This window comes from Panthera pardus, unplaced genomic scaffold (assembly GCF_024362965.1).
Source record: "Panthera pardus isolate Hobbes unplaced genomic scaffold, ASM2436296v1 HiC_scaffold_10, whole genome shotgun sequence".
Lineage (NCBI taxonomy): Eukaryota > Metazoa > Chordata > Mammalia > Carnivora > Felidae > Panthera > Panthera pardus.
The window spans coordinates 87,526,142-87,543,505 of record NW_026526655.1 but is presented as its reverse complement, the minus strand read 5'-3'; the positions used below and the strand labels follow the sequence as shown (position 1 = coordinate 87,543,505).

The 17,364-nt window shown below is 36.5% G+C and overlaps 1 long non-coding RNA gene across 1 annotated transcript in view; it reads right to left on the bottom strand.

Moving 5' to 3' along the window:
- The window catches only part of LOC109270496 (uncharacterized), a 58,042-nt gene that overhangs the window by 17,326 nt on the left and 23,352 nt on the right, over nucleotides 1–17,364 (bottom strand). Inside the window, exon 2 of the long non-coding RNA XR_002081559.2 lies at nucleotides 3,775–3,955. This is a non-coding gene — a long non-coding RNA (uncharacterized LOC109270496). The remainder of the gene's footprint in view (nucleotides 1–3,774; nucleotides 3,956–17,364) is intronic.

Sequence of the window (17,364 nt, the reverse complement as noted above, 5' to 3'; positions counted from 1 at the left end):
AACAACATAAATATTCTTTTTTCTCCTTTTCCTAAAGATGAAATATTGTCACATCAATCATTATTTAATAATGACTCAAGATGAATTATTAAATATTGTTTTTCATCCCAAAACATACTCTTTGGGGATTATAAACTTTCTAGTAGCATTGTTGTAGGTGTATCTTTCAAATTCCAAAGTCAAGAATATGGTTTAGGAGAAGTATGTGATTTAGGGACTCCTATAAGTGCTGTAGTTGCAAATATTTAGGGGAAAAAACAAATAACTGATTTGGAATATGGAAGAGAGTCTTTAAGTTAGAGACTTATTTTGAACTTAACTTTTTTGTTTTTTATTGTATTATAGATATATTTTTATTATTGTTGTTGTTTTATTATTATTATTTTAGAGAGACAGAGAGTGGGGGAGAGGGGCAGAGGGAGAGAGAATGAGAATCCCAAGCAGGCTCCATGCTCAGCATGAAGCCTCATGTGGAGCTTGATCCCACAACCCTGAGATCATGACCTGAGCTAAAATCAACAGTCAGACACTCAGTTGACTGAGCTACCCAAGCTCCCCTAACCTTTTTTGTTTTCAGCTTTTCCAATAAGGAATATTGGATGACATAGTTACTACTGCTGTGAAACAAACCACTCAAAACTGGGAGTAGAAAATAACACTATTTTATTACACTTCAGGATTCTGTAAGCCAAGAAATAGGACAGAACACTGCTTCACAGTGTCGGGGCTTACCTGGGAATATTTGAACAGCAGGGGACTGGAATCATCTAGAGCTTTCTTCTCAGGCCTTTCTTATACCAGGGATAGGATGACTCAAAGGATAGGCATAACTGGATCTGTCAATTGGAACACCTACAAGAAGCTTTCTATGTGGCTTGATATTCTCATAATATAATGGCTGGGTTCCAAGGAAGAATGTGATATGAATGAGCATGAGAACATGGAAGAAGCCATATGAGTTTTCATAAACTAATCCTAGTCACATAGGACCACTTCTGCTGGACTCTGTTACTTGAAGCAAATGCACACCTCACCCGTAATCATGGCAAGGGGACATAAAATGACCTCTCATGGAAGGAGGCTGAAGTAATTTGCCATGATTTTAAAAAGCCAACAAAATTTCATCTGACCACAAATTATTTATATTTATCACATATGAAAAATAGAATCAGGCTCTGTCAAGACTTTCAAAATGCCTAAACTCTTTATGGGACGAGGTTCAAAATTGAGCCAAGATTCTGTCATCTAAATACAGTCCAGGTATGGATGATGCTCCTCAGTGTGATCCCTCTAGTATAGTCCTTGAGTTTAGTTTTTCCTGGTCTTAAAGCTGGTGAACTAAAGAAATGTGCTATCTTGTTTCACACACCCAAGTACAATAGTAAGGTAGGCATAGGGTAACTGCAAGTGGCACTCCTACTCAGAGATGGACATGAGAAGGACAGGAAGTACACAGCAGTCACTGTCCCATAGCTTTTCTAAGATTCAGCCAGTAGGAGTTGACAATTTCTAGATTACAGCCCAGTCCTATCTCCTGGCCCATGGTTATGGAATTCTCCATGACTATGAGCTCCCTCCAGGTTCTTGTTCTGTCCTCTGTCCTGTGAAAGGCAACCCATACGTGCACCTGTGCAGCTGTTTCAACCTAAGTCCTGCCTGGAAAAATAGGGGAAGAGGGGTTCAGAGCCTTTTTTTTTTTTTTTTGCCCTGTCTCTGTCTCTTTCCATCTAAGCTGCTCTATTTTTTTTTTAATTTTATATGTTTCTTTTCTTGTGTGCTGATTTATCATTTACTGCATTAGACAAAAGCCACACCTACTAATTTTTCTTTCTTGTGCTCCCTGTAAAGGTGCTATGACAAAAATCCCTATGAGTCTTAGAACCCTTGGTGTTCAACAAAACAAGCCTAAGAGAGACTTTTTATACACTGAAAGTGTTTATGCTGCACACCTTAAATCTTTCAGAAGTGTTACAAAGTATGTTATAGTCATCAATTGCTTAATTTTTAGCCTGAAACCATATTTTGCTGATGGTATCCTGGATTTGCCTTGAGGCCTTTCAGTACTTGGAAATACTCAGCTGGCGGTAGTGGGTGTGGTAGCCATAAAAACATGCCACTCAGATGTCTTGCCAGGTGAAGCTCATTGACAGATAATCCCAGCTGTGACACACAGAATCTACTATGTAAGTAATATGGCCATGTTTCCCATGGGCTGTTCTCAGTGACTAAATGTGGCAAGGGTACTAAATTAAGCATATTCCTGTAAGAGGAAATACTCTCCTAATGGGGAACTTTGGCTTGACGACTCCTTATCTGCCCAGCAGAAATTTCTTAGAACTGCACTATAGTTGGGTAATCTGCCTCTCCAATACTTTTTCTCTCTCTCCTTCACAGTGGACAGACCTGCATCACAATCAGATGTTTTTTTTTTTTCCCATCTCCTATGGCTTCCCCACTCTTTCCCCTCACAGTATTTACTTGAGTAAATCTCTTGCATATTTAATCCCTTCTTTCTGTCTGTTTCTTAGAATAACTTACACACATAATACTGAAAGTAAGAATTTCACAGTGGAGGCCAGGTAGAAAACTCTGAAACTACCCCCAACTCCTGACCTTTACGAGAGTAAATCAGAAACAGTATCATATCCTGGAATGAATAGAGTTTAAAACTAAAGACCAAAAGAATGCAAGGGTGATGGTCTTATTATATATAACCTCCATTTAATTCACCAGTATGACCACTCCAAATGACTGTAGACTACTGAAGGCTTAACAAAGGACAGCTGCTGCGCCAGATGTGATATCATTGCATGAACAAATTAGCAAGACTTCAGGTACTCTGCATGTGACCACTAATTTGACAACTGTATTAGTTTCAGATTAGAAAAGGCTATCAAACAGTTTGCATTCATGTCAGTTAGATAACAACATTCATTTACAGTTCGCCTCAGGACTATGTTAATATTCTTACTTTCTGCCATACTATAGTCTGAAGATAATACTTATGCCTAGACATCCCAAAGAATATTACACAGATCATTACATTGATTATGCCATACTGGTGGACAAAATGAGTAAGAGGTGGCTGGCAGCCTACAGGCCAGGTAAAGTCACATGAGCCTCAGAAGCTGAGACATAACAGCTACAGAATTCAGATACCTACCTCTTCAGTGAAATTTTGTCCTCAGAGACATGCCAGGTATTTCCTTCAAAATAAAAGATGCTTTCTTGCATCTTGTGTGCTCTACCACACAGCGTATGGTAATAAGCCCCTTAGAGTTCTGGAGACAACATCTGTTACACTTAAGAATACTTCTTCACCCCATCTACAGAATAACATGGAAGACTAGCTTTTTGTGGGGCCTGCAAGCAAGCATTTTTGTTACTTGTAGTGTGACCAGCTATCTCAGTGTTCCTGGACTGGGACATGAGACTTTCAATGCTAAAACCAAGAAAGCCTTAGAGAAACCAATGTGGCTGGTCACCATAGTTGGAGTATAAAATCTGACAGACACTGTAGTGTTGGAGGCATCAGCAGTGGGAAAAATGTGGGATAAAGCTCATGGTAAGCCTGAGTGAAAGTATAAAATTTCAGACCCCTGGAAGTATGGGAAAAAGTGATGCCATTTCTGGTAGAGAATTATACCCCATGTGAGAAGCAGTTCCTGTTGTATGTGTTACTTATTATGATAGAGATAAAATGCTTGACCTTGGAGCATAAATTGACTGTGAATTTGGAACTTCCTATTATGAGTTGGATTCTATCAGACTCACCAAGTCAGAGGTGGACAGATTCAGAAGCAGAATATCCAGGCTTGGAACAAAACACAAACAGAGGACATGAATAAGCTGCATGAGTGGGAAGTCCACATCCTCATGTCACCCTTCATATTTGCAATAGCACCTTGCTCCAGCTTTCACTATGGCTTCCGTATGGGGGATCTTGTAAGACTAACTGAAAAAGAAAAAAATCCCACTTTAGTTCATGAACAAGTTAGCTCAGTCACAGAATTTGGAGATTTTTATACCACATGTTAATGCTTACCACCATGGAAATGACAATGAAGAAACAAGACACCAAATGAGTTGGCCAGTTGACAACAGCCAACCTTCATCACCATGCACTCTAGAACTACAATGATGTAGTGCTCATGATGTGCTCATGATGGGAATTGTGATGGTAGCAAAGATAAAAACTACATATGGGATCAAAAACACTGATTCCCACTTACCAAGGTAATCTAGCGACTGCTGCCTTCGAACGTCTAATTTATCAGTGATAGAAATCAATGCCTAGTTGCCAATATGGCACTATTCCCTCATGGAGACAAACCATGCACTTGAAAGCAAATGAGCTGCATTAGGCCATTTTGATCCTGAAAAGGCCAATGGTTCATCATCATAGGTATATAGACTTATTATGAATATGGGTTTGCATTTCCTTCTAGAAAAGTGTGAGTTAACAACATTATTCAAATGCTTATGGGATGCCATACAGGGGAACATCTGGCCTGGGGACATACTTCATAGCAATAGAGATGCTAGAGTAGGCTTATGACCATAGGATCCACTGGCTTTGTCACATGTCACACTCTCCAGAATAGATGGATAGGTAGAATGCAGAAGCAGTCTTCTAAAAACACAGTGAAAGCATAGAGTTAGAGCAAACACTTAAAAAGATGGGAGTGTACCATGGGGCATTTGACAACACTTGGGGTATTTTATATCTAGAGACCAGTAGGTAAAAGAGTATTTCTAAGAATAATTGGGTTTTATTCAATAATTACTTTTTATAAGTTTATTTATTTATTTTGAGAGAGAGCGAGAGAGAGCACACACAAGCAGGGGAGGGGCAAAGAGAGAGGGACAGAGAGAACCCCCATAGAGCCCGACTTGGGGCTACAACCCACAAACCATGAGATCATGACCTTAGCCCAAACCAAGAGTCAGATATTTAACCAACTGAGCCACCCAGTCACTGCAATAATTACTTTTTACTCAATGAGGACATGGATATATGCGGAATGCAGGTGATGGACTTGGGTACTTCCTGGCCTTCCCTTGTTCCATCGCAACTGTGAATGGGCATATGTAACCACCTGGATTTGATAAGGATAGGACTACCAAGGGTTCAGCTTCTCAGAAATTAAGGTTTAGTCACTAGTGGGCCACCAAAGCAGCCAAGAAAATTCTGAGAGTGAGAGTTGTTTAGGATGGGTAGTGGAGAAGGGAGAGGACTCCTCTTGATGGCTCCAAGATAGGCTACTATGGTGGGAGCTATAGTTCATCTTCCCTTCTAAGTTTACTCTCAGGAAAAAGAGGTCCCAGGGAACCACAGAGAAGTGCTCCTGGAACATGTAGAGAAGTATACTGTGCAGTGTAAGCAGTGAACTGTGGTTGCTCAGAAAGTGCAAAACCCATATTTCCTGCTGCGGGGATTCTAATTGATAGATGACCGCCATCTGTTGGTACCAGCATTTTTGTACCACAATCTTAATTCGCAGCAACTTTGGCCTGGCTAAAATTTCTTAGAGCTTCACTATAGTCTTAAGATTCTGCTTCTGCATATGCAGTCTTCTTTCCTTTCCTCTCTCCTTTATAGGTGTCATGCCTGCATGACAGTCTACCACCTCTCCCTCCCTCCCTAGGCTCCCTTCTCTTTTTCCCTCACAGCTATTTCCACCACCACCACCCCTCCCCCACCATAAATCTATTGCAGTCTAATCCTATTTTGACATCTGCTTCTTGGAGGATCTGCACTGGGGGTGAGTTCTTATATTTTGAAACCAGAAAAATCCTGATTCTCATATTTTCTCTATGTCCTACCTGAAAAACTAAGTTAAGTTCTCTCTATTTCATCATTCTGTATTCTCGTTTTATGATGCACAGTTTCAGAATATAATTGACTTTGAACATGTTGCCTAAAAATCTCCTTAGCTGGATCTCTCATGTCATTAGTTACTTTGTCTATTTTCCATATTACTGCAGGTGCCAGTTTTGCTTAATTCCTCATCACTATATAACAAGGAATCTGTTTTCCTCCAGGTTCTAATAACAGCTTCCTTACTTAATGTTAAGCCTTCCCAACAGCCTCCTCAAGGCCTATTCAAGCGTCTTCCATGACCCAGTTCCAAGGCTAACAACGTATGTTTTCAATGTTGGCTTTTGTGTTTTTTTTTATTTTATTATTATTTTTATTTATTTTTTGAGAGAGAGAGAGTGCATGCGCGAGTGAACAAAGGACAGAGAGGGAGAAAAAGAGAGAGAGAATCCCACAAGGGACACAGAGAGAGGGAGACAGAGATAATCCCAAAGCAGAGCTGAGCTCACTGGATATGATGAGGGGCTCAAGCTCAACCGGAATGGGGCTGGAGCTCACCCAGTACGGGGCTCAAACTCATGAACCTATGACACCATGACCTGAGCTGAAGTCTCATGCTTAACCGACTGAGCCACCCGGGTGCCCCTTGCTTTATATCCTCGATTTTTGAGTTTGGTTTTTCATTTCTTTTTTGTTTTATGACTTCACCCCTACTTCAAGGTACCACATTCCATTTCAATTAGTATTGCTGTATAAGAACCCATTTCAAACTAAGGATATACAGCAAGTATTGTACTATGTTCATGCATTCACTCTTGCTTTTCCCTCATGTTCACAGTAAATCCAAACCCACTCAATATCAGAGAGAGTGCATAGACCTTACTGCTCAATAGCAAAAGTGACAACAAAAGAGCCCCATTTATTAAAATGTCCATAGATGATATTTATCAACTGATGACCATTTTGAAAATGTGTAACATTAATGAAAGAAAATGCATGATGTTAACAACCTAGGGAAAATTTTCAGACCTACAAAAGTATTCATTAACCCTTCCTACACTTAAGATTCTTCTTTCTATCACTTGCTACTACTTCCCTTTCAGTACTGAAAAGCAAATGTCTTTAAAACTGGTTCTCTACTATCCAGGGACATGTTTTTTTTCTACTAACAATCATACAGTATTTTCTGTTATGTTAACTCAAATCCAAATTTTTCAAACTTCCCTTGTCTCTGCCTTGAAATTTGATTCTTAGCTTCCTCTTAACACCAGTCCTCTGTTTTAGAAAGTTCAGCCTTCCCTATATGCCTTCATAATGCCTAAGTGAAATGGATGTTGTCTTTCTTCTCTATAACTCTAAATCTCATGTTTGCTATGACAAATGGTTAAAAACCTACCTTTTCCCAAAAGATTTTCCTAACTCACTTTCTCACACAGATCTTTCTCTTTGAACTTCTAAGTCTCCATGATACATATGAAAGAGTATGTTTTCTAATCATATATCCTGTTAGTAAATGAGAATAAAACATACATACCTATTAATTTTAATTTATTTAAAATCTATTTCTGGATTAATAAATTAATTTTGTTTTCTTGGGCATTTTTGTACATTTGATTTTTTTTCCTCTAATTCATGGTGTTGATCTTCCTCAGAAGTTTGCTGGTCATTAGTTGTGTGCTTTAGTCTGGGGACAGAATTCTCCCATTTGTCTTCTGGGCTGCCTGATCTCCCTTGTGAGCTATGACATTCTATTTGGGTCCTTAGCTTATTGGTTGTGGTAAATTTCACTTGGATGCCCTTAAAAAATGTTGCACAAATTCAGTGCCTCTGAGCAGTCCTCTTTATTTTGGTCAAGGCTGTATGCTCATTGACCTGTTTTTATGTTTCTTTTAATTTTTTTTAGATTGGAGATGACAAGCAGTGATTTACAATGTTTGAACCATCTGCCATTTTGATAGAGAAATTGTCCACTGTATATACTTTATTTTATCTTCCATATCACTGACAGGGATCATATTGGCATCATCTTGGCTTACACAGTAGCTAAAAGAGTATCTTAAATGTGGCAAATGTTCAATGAATGTTTTTTAGTATATGTGCTGCCGAAGCGAGCATTCAATGAATGTTTTTTGAATGATTTAATTAAACATCTTAGTTCTAATTCATGTTTTAATTCTGACACTATCTTGGGAATATAGTTTTAACCTGAAATGAAACCACAGTATCCCTTTGGATGTAAAATATAAGAAAATATTCATAACCAGAGACAAATTTGGGAATTAGATTTCACTTCAGAGAAAATTACAGTGTTAGATTCAATCTAAATTTCTATAGCATTTCAGCTTAGACTGGTTTTACTACTTTATGCAAAAAAAAAAAAAAAAAAAAGACTTATAAACCAACTAATTTTTTTTAAATATTGTCCTGGATGCTAAATTTATAGAAATAAACAAAATTCAAAAAAAAAATCCCGTCATCAAGGAGTACATTTGCGTTAGAGCACAGAGATGTTTTCAAGGAGGCAAGTGTGGCTGGAACAGGAGTGCCAGCACAATACCAGATGGTGAGGACAGAGAGATCATGAAGGAAAGATTTTGCAGAAACTTTTAGGCCATTGTGAAGATTTTGGATTTTAATCTGAGCTATATGGGGGGACCACAGGAAGGTTTTGATAGGGGAGTGGCATCATTTTATTTAAATTTTAGCAGAATCACGCTAGCTGCTATGTAGATGTCAGCCTGCTGAGTAGATATTATTCTGAAAGATGTAAGAGTGGAAGCCTGAGATACAGTTAGGGTGCCATTGTTGTTAAACAGGTAAGCAATGATGGGTGCTTGGTTTAGGAATAATAGTAATAAAAGAGGACAGAAGTGGGCAGATTCTGGGCTATTAACTGAAACATGAAGGACCAAAGGAGAAATGAGTTGTGGAGAAAGATAAGTACGTATTTTTTTAAATGTCCCAGAAGTAATATGTTTTATTAACTAAAACCATAGGATAAAAAATTCTTCCAACCACAAGAAGATATCTCTCTTCAATTTCAGGAGACATTTCAATTTCCAAGCTTTTCCTAGAATGGAATGATTGTTACAGGGACAAGTGCTTTGAATAATATTGTTCCCTAGTCCTTCTATGCAGTGTTCATCACCTTCATTTACTTTTTTACTGTCCTGTAGCAGTCATTCTCAAACTTTCTGATCTCAGGACACTTTTACCATCTCAGAAATTATTGAGGACTCTGGGTCCAGCAATGAGTCAGAAACCTCTTACAGTAATTTAAATAGTGGAAGTTCAGTGTAAATAATTATTATCAAGCTTTTATACTAGATTAAATATAAAGATAGAGTTAGTTACCTGTCTATCTTTATATGTACTATATAAAGTCTAAGGGTACCTTGGGACTGAGAGAGAGTTCCCCAAAAAGAACAAACTTGAAAAGGGAATCCTGTCCCCAAGGTTGGGACTCAGACCTTGTTGAAGTTCTAAAAAACCAACTAGATAGTAGAATTTTGCTCAGTTGTCTGGAAGAGCTGTTCCAGAGTCACTGGACAAAGTGAAAGATTCCTCTGAGGAGCAGGTGAGCTGAAGCTAGTAGCCAGGCTTGTAGAGGAAGTCAGAGTATCACTGCCAGAACTGCCGAAACCAGGGGCTAGACAGGCCTCCTCTTTACAAACCTAGTAGACTCTGTGCATTCCTGGGCTGTGTGCAATACAGGTAGGGTGATCTGCTCACTAAATAGCAGATTGATGGGACCTCTGGCATGTGTACATGCAGAGCTAAAGCGAGGATGAAAAGAGTAGTGATCTGGGCTGGGCTGCAGATGTTGCGGTGTCTGGGGGTCCTGACTACACCACTGCTGCCTGACATTGAAAGCTACGGAAAGCATGTTCTCCAGAAATCTGGCAATGAAACTCCTCCACCTCTAGTGTCACTCCAGTGTTCTTATAAACCAACCTTAACTTCCCATTGACTGGCAAAGGAGAAATATTTACAAGGAATAACTCTATTATCATAGAGCAGAGTGGATTCAGAGCTGAGAGGCCATAAGTGATAACCGGCACAAAGTCCCAAAGGAACTTTTATTTATGTGGGTTAAATCTAGTATAAATTAAAGCTATAAAATTTTTAAAATATTTTAAGAACTTATTTAAGCTGGTGATGATAAATCCACTGCATGTCTACATGTAAACACTTTTTATGAAAAAAATATTTTAAAAATATTAGAAAAGTGACAGTTTTACATTTTGCAAAGTTCTTTGATGTCTGCTTGAAAAGAAGACAATTGGATTCTTATATCTGCTTCATTCAATCTATTGCAGTATATTGTTTTGGTAGCAGTATTAAAAAAATCAAATTCACTCATAAAAATATATAGTTAGAAAATGGAAGAATATTTTTTGTTTGTTTTTGTTTTGTTTAGAGAGAGAGAGACCATGAGCAGGAAAGAAGGGAAAAGTGAGAGAGAGAAAGAGAGAGAGAGACAGGGAGAGAATCCCACAGAGGCTTCACACTCAGTGCAGAGCCCAATGCAGGGCTTAATTCTACAACCTTGGGATCATGACCTAAACTGAAATCAAGTGTCAGACACTCAACCAACTGAGCCACCCAGGTGCCCCCAAAAATGGAAGAATATTTTAATAGTCTTTTCGTATGATCATCGATAGTCTTCTTTGATATAACACCAAAAACTGATGAGATAGCTTCTTGAATGTTGATTACACTGCAAAGTCTGAAACCATATCGATTAAAATTTATACTGTATTGCACTAATATTCATTGATCAATATTGCAGTCTGAATGAATGTTACCAATGCATGATTTTATAACAATTTGTTGGTCATTTGGAAAATATAGTTCATTGATTTCTAAAAATCTATTAAATATTGACACATTTCATTACATAATATAAAAAAATCACATTCATTAATAGCAACTTTGATCTCATCAAAGCATATTTAAATATTGTGAAGCTGACAAGCTCATAGTGACAGATAAAAGTTTTCCAAAATTTTAATATTCTCTTGAAAACTCAATTTTGTCTCCCTTGTCAGCATATACTATCAGTTACTTTAGTCACTTGTTTATTTTTGAGAAAATCTGACAAATACCCAAGTCAAAATATCCAGAGTTTATCAGTTTGTCATTCTTTTAAGGAAAAATGATGTTTCGTGAAGTTTTTAGTTCAGCTCACAGCCTAATCACACAAGGGCTTTCCTTTAGGTGGCCATCATATTCAGTATGCTGCAGAAGTACTTTATGCATACTTTCCATTTTGTCCCACAGCATATTAGAAATATGTACTCAAAAGCTGAGATTTAATAAAATATGTACTTTTTACAACTTCACTGAGGACATGTATAACTGAAATTATCATTTAATACCTGCCAAGCTGTAGCAGTTACCACTACAATACTACTTGACTGCTAGTATACACCTTGATTCCTGCTAAGGTAACAGCAATTTTGTCCACTGTTGCTTTTAACCATCATTTCTTCTTTTCTTCATCATTTCTTTTCTGTACTCTTGTAGATGTTTTTAGTGCATGTACTTTACTTGTCCTTGAGTTATGACCAGTTATGTTTCTATCTCTGCCATATTTCTAAGCTCCATGACGTCAGGATTTGTATTTCTCAGTGATTTCCATTTAATAGTAATCTAGTAAGTATTGTTTACATGGGTAAATTAACAGATTTTTTTTCTCCTAAACTGGAGATAGTATATTTTATAATCCTGTTGATGATCATTCCCATCAAGTCCTTCTGTACTTAAGCTGTCTACAATGTCATGTTGTAATATATGTGTGCATTGTAATTTATATTTACCAATACATAGGAGTAATCGTTTGCCTCACAGAAATATATACACGTGTGTGATTTTATTTTAATTATTAATTTACTTCTCTGTATATTTTATGATAATGGAGTTCCTATTTTATGATAATGGAGTTCCTTATGGACAAGGAATATGTCTTTTTTCTTTCTTTTTTTTTTTTTTCAACGTTTTTTTTTTATTTATTTTTGGGACAGAGAGAGACAGAGCATGAACGGGGGAGGGGCAGAGAGAGAGGGAGACACAGAATCGGAAACAGGCTCCAGGCTCCGAGCCATCAGCCCAGAGCCTGACGCGGGGCTCGAACTCACGGTCAGCGAGATCGTGACCTGGCTGAAGTCGGACGCTTAACCGACTGCGCCACCCAGGCGCCCCAGTCTTTTTTCTTTCATTTTGAAAGTATAGTGTGTAGTATCTTGTATGTATGAGTGATTCAAAAATTGATTGCTGATGAATAAATAGACATTTTTTGGATAAAAAGCTTATTCACACATAAAAAAGAAAGGCAATAAATGATGCTGGAATAACTAGGATATCACATGAAAAAAAATAAATCTAGACACAAACCTTACACACTTCACTAAAAATTAACTACAAATATTTCACAAGCCTACATGCAAAAGCACAACTATAGAACTCCTAGAAAATCACATAGCAGAAAATATGGATGACCTTGCATTTGGTGATGACTTTTGACATATAACATTAAAGGCAAGATTCATGAAAGAAATGATTGATAAGTTGGACTCCATTAAAATTAAAAAACTTCTCTGTAAAGGACATTTTCAAAAGAATGATAAGACAAAAAACACAGAGAATGAAAAGACAAGCCGCAGATTGGGAGAAAATATTTACAAGACTTGTTTGCTAGAATATTGTTATTCAGAACACACAAAGAATTCTTAAAGCTCAACAGTGAGAAAACAAACAACATGGGCCAAACAAACAACATGTTATTAGAACATGGGCCAAAGGCTTTAACAGACACCTCACCAAAGAAAATGTACAACTGGCAAATAATAGTATGAAAAGATCATTATCATTGGGAAATGCAAAGTAAAACAACAACGAGATACCACTATACACCTATTAAAATGTCCAAACTCTAGAACACTAACAACACCAAATTCTGGTGAGGGTGTGGAGCAAAAGGAACTCTATTCATTGTTGAGGGAAATGCAAACTGGTATAGTCACTTTGGAAAACATTTTTGCAGTTTCTTGTAAAACTAAACATACTCTTTCCATACATTGCACAATTATGTGTGCCTTGGCATATACCCCAAAGTGTTAAAAATTTATGTTCACACAAAAACCTGTTCACATATGTTTATATCAGCCTTATTCATAACTGCCCAAATTTGGATGCAACCAAGATGTAGTTCGGTAGGTGAATGGATAAATAAATTGAGGTGCATCCAGACAATGGGCTGTTATTTAGCACACACATACACACAACGGCTATCAAGCCATGAAAATACATGGAGGATATGTAAGTGTACATAACTAAGTGACAGAAGCCAATTTGAGAAGTTTGTGTACCAAATAATTTCAAGTATATGATATTTATATATGACATTCTGGAAAAGGCAAAGCTGTGGAGATGGTTAAAAAGATCAGTGGCTGCCAGAGGTTAAGGGAGAATGAAGGATGAATAGAGCAGAGAGGATTTTAGGACAGTAAATTACTCTTTATGAAACCATAATGGTGGATACATGTCATTATAAATTTGTCCAATTCCATAGAATGTACAATACCAAGAGTGAATCTTACATTATAACAGTGTGTCAGTGTCAGTGTAAGTTTGTCAATTGGCTTGATTATACCATTCTGGGAAGAATGTTGATAATCAAGGAGGCTGTGCATATATTGGGGCAAGTGGAATATAGAAAATCTCAGTACTTTCTGCACAATTGTTCTTTGAACCTAAAACTACTCTAAAACATAAACTCTATTAAAATAAAAACAAAGAAGAAAGGAACTTTGCTTGTATGCTGGTGTCCACTGAATATAATCCATACTATATAGATAATAAAACATATTCACACAGAAAATTTTATTTTGCCTTATTATAAACCAATTAAGTACAAAATACAGATATTATTAACCATTTCCTTCACTTGTCATAGCTCCACATTCATGCTGTTGTTAACCAGTCCTCCCAATACTGTTAAATGTTATCTTTTGGTAAAGCTTTGGCTGTATAATATATGCAGACAAATGGATGGATTGATAATTAGTTAAACATTTAGATAGCTTAATTGCACTGTTAAAATTATTATAGGAACAATAGTCAACATGTATTGACTATGTACAAAAATTGTGCCAAATGCTCAATATTGTCTCACTTATTTTTCTTAACAACCATGTAAAAAGGTTATATAAGTATATCTATTTTCACATAAGGAAACTGAAGCATAGAAACATCAAGTAAATTTACAGAAAGACTCACAGCCGTTAGAACCAGTGTTTGAGCCCATGTACTCATTCTATTATGCTCTTAAATACTCTAATGTCACCCTTTTAGCAAAAATAGTCATTAAATATTATGTTAAAAACATGTTATTTTGCTAAACATTCTAAATCAGACACTGTCTAACCTTTTAATGGTTTATAGCCCAAGATGCCCATTGTGCAAATGTAAAACTTGTAAGTGGAATTTGCATTGGCCCTAATCATTTGTTTTACATGATAGTATGAAATTAAATAATTGTAATGATTTGAATTCCACTAACCCTGCTATTGTAATAGAATAACAACCTTCAGGGTCCTCTTTTTACTCACCAGTATTTTCAGGAGTCCCCAAGGAATGCTCATTAAACCTATCTTCTCCCATCAGTTGTTGGCAATTGTGATGGTTCACTTTATGTGTCAACTTCGAGAGTGGTTTTGGATGAAATTAACATTTACATTGGTGAACTTTGGGTAAAGTAGAATGCCTTCCATAGTGTAGGTAGGCCTTTTCAGTTGAGGGGCTGAATAGAACAAAAAGACTGATTTCCCCAAGAAGAGAAAGTTCTCCAATAGGCTGCTTTGGATTTCATCTGCACCATCAGATCTCCTAGGTCTTCAGTCTGCTTTCCCATGCTGCAGATTTTGGATTTCAGTCTCCATAATCGTGTGGGCCAATTCCTTACAATAAATTCTTTCCTTTTCTTATGTCTTTTCTTTTCTTCTCTTTTTTCTTTTCTTCTTTTCGTCTTTTCTTTCTTTTCTTTCTTTTCTTTTTTTTCTTTTCTTTTCTTCTCTAGAGAACCCGGACTAATATACCAGGCCCCACAATCAATGACCTAGCCTGTCATGGTGCCCTACTTATATGTGGCAATTTGTGACAAACAGGAAAAAAAAGGCCTCTTGCTCTTTTGCAGTATTCTGCTAGAAAGCTCCCAAATCAGAGCTGTTTATAACCCAGTGTTTTACACAGTTTTTCTGTACACTTTTTCTTTTATAGTCTTTTTTCTCCTTGGTATCTACGAGATTGGGCTGAAAGTACTCATCATGGTGTAATCAGAATCACGATTCCCCTTCTACAATGACTCTAGTTTAAACACTTAACTCTCATGCACAGCTATTCCTTCTCTTGGGATGAATCATCTCCTCCTGTTACTGTCAGGTTGGTCTGTTACACTATTTTTCTATGACATGCTTCAGACATTTCTGTTCCCCAGTAGAGTTCTTTCCTAAGGATGACTTCAGATGTCATGCAAAAGAAATTTTCTTATGGAATGCCTCACCAGGATTCTAAGAATGCCCAAATATGTCTGAATCTCAACAAAGATAACATTACCCAACAAAGTTAACATTTCTGCAGTCTGCTATAATATGCTGCAGAAATATTCCTTACTCTTGTTCTAATTCCAAGGAATTCATATTCTTTGGGAAAATTAACCCTCATGCATCCTACTTCATTTTTTCACTTGACCAAAGGTTCAAAAAGCACCAAACGCTAGAAGTTCCACTAACTTCACATATGGACATGGAAAGCTCTAATTTTACCCAAATCATATTTGTGTAAGAAGAGTTTTATGAATGAAAGATAAGGAAAAATTCTGTTCTTCTATAAGGGAGTGATTTGATATACATGTACAATGTGTCATCTGACCAGTAAGCACATATTTATGAGGGCAGTGGGGTAGAATGTGATATTTGAACTGTCCCCCCAAAAATCTGTCATATATTAATATTAATATTAATTAATAGAATTATAATTCTATTAATTATATAATTAATTTTATAATATGTAATTAATTATATACAAATAATTATAATTAATATTAAATAATATCTGTCATATATTAATCATCACTGCATAAAAAGATGAGATTAGGGAGAAAAAAGCAAGAATACAAGAATATACATTCTAAAAAGAAGTTCTGTTTAATTTTTTGAGACAGTGAACAATGACAGCTAATTAGGGTTTAATGTTTAGGTAAGGTCACAACTGAATTTTTGGTTTTCCTCCTATTATTAAGTCTTCTATAAAAAGGTGGAATTTTAGAACCTATTTGAAGATCAGAGAAGAAAATGAACTTAGAACTCCAGGGGATAAAAAGAAGATTCTCCAGACATTAAGATAACTTCACTACTACCCACTCATTATCTGTCTTATAACAATAGCCACCTAGTCAATGATTCATCCAAACCAAATGTGCAAAGTGTGCAACAAACTCTGAATAAGTCAAAAGACTTATACTCCATTTGCTGGTATTAAGATCAAGGTGTTAAAGTTGAGGAAATAGAAAATAAAAGTTGATGGAGAATTCACTGCAGTTGTTAGCTCTAAGGGGTTTCCAAGTCAGCCAACCTCAGTCATCTGTTGTTCAAACAAATGTACCTCTATTATGCCCCCAGAACTATGTCTACTGGCCAGAAGGATGCCCTCTAGGTGATATCAGGAGGTAGCAATGATGCAGGTCTGATTTGAGCTAAGATACATTTCTACCACATTAATATTGGATGTGTCAGTATTTAACTGATACTATAAAGGGCAAGTTTTCCTGTTACTGAATTCTCTACTTATTTTAAAATCTCAAAGTATTATTGTTATAATTATAAGCACAAATTTTTAGCTAGGGAATCCCTCCTTAAAAAAAAAAAAAGGCTATTAATGATTCTGTATGCTAAAACTTCCACACCTAAAAGTTACAATGTAGTTAATGCCATTATGTTTTCTTAATAACAACTTAGGGATAATATTCTACATTTGAATATCTTCTTAGTGTTAGAGCTAATTTTGAACCAGGATATTTAATACACATTGATAGATTTTTAAGAACAGCATTTGAGTGTAGACTAACAAATAACTTTCTTTTATACTGTAATAGAAACTATTTACTGCCCCAATATGTTAAAACTTTCTTATTCTCTTTAGCTACATCAAGGGTACTCAAGTATGTCCCTTGCTAATACTAGAAAGCATTATTTTTCTTCTCCATATATATTTTCTTTATGTTTATTTATTTTTGAGGCGGGGGGCAGAGGAAGGAGGACAGAGGATCTGAAACAACTAATGACCTGAGCTGAAGTTGGACACTTAACTGACTGAGACACCCAGGCGCCCAATGTATTTTCTAGTCTTTCATGACTATAATGATGTTTCCATTGAAATGCTCAGTCTTAACTATGTATTAATCATACAACAATACTAATCATTGGAAGGATTAGCAAGTTTTAAATAGTGATGATGATTCTGCAAATGGGAAATAGTACCAAAAC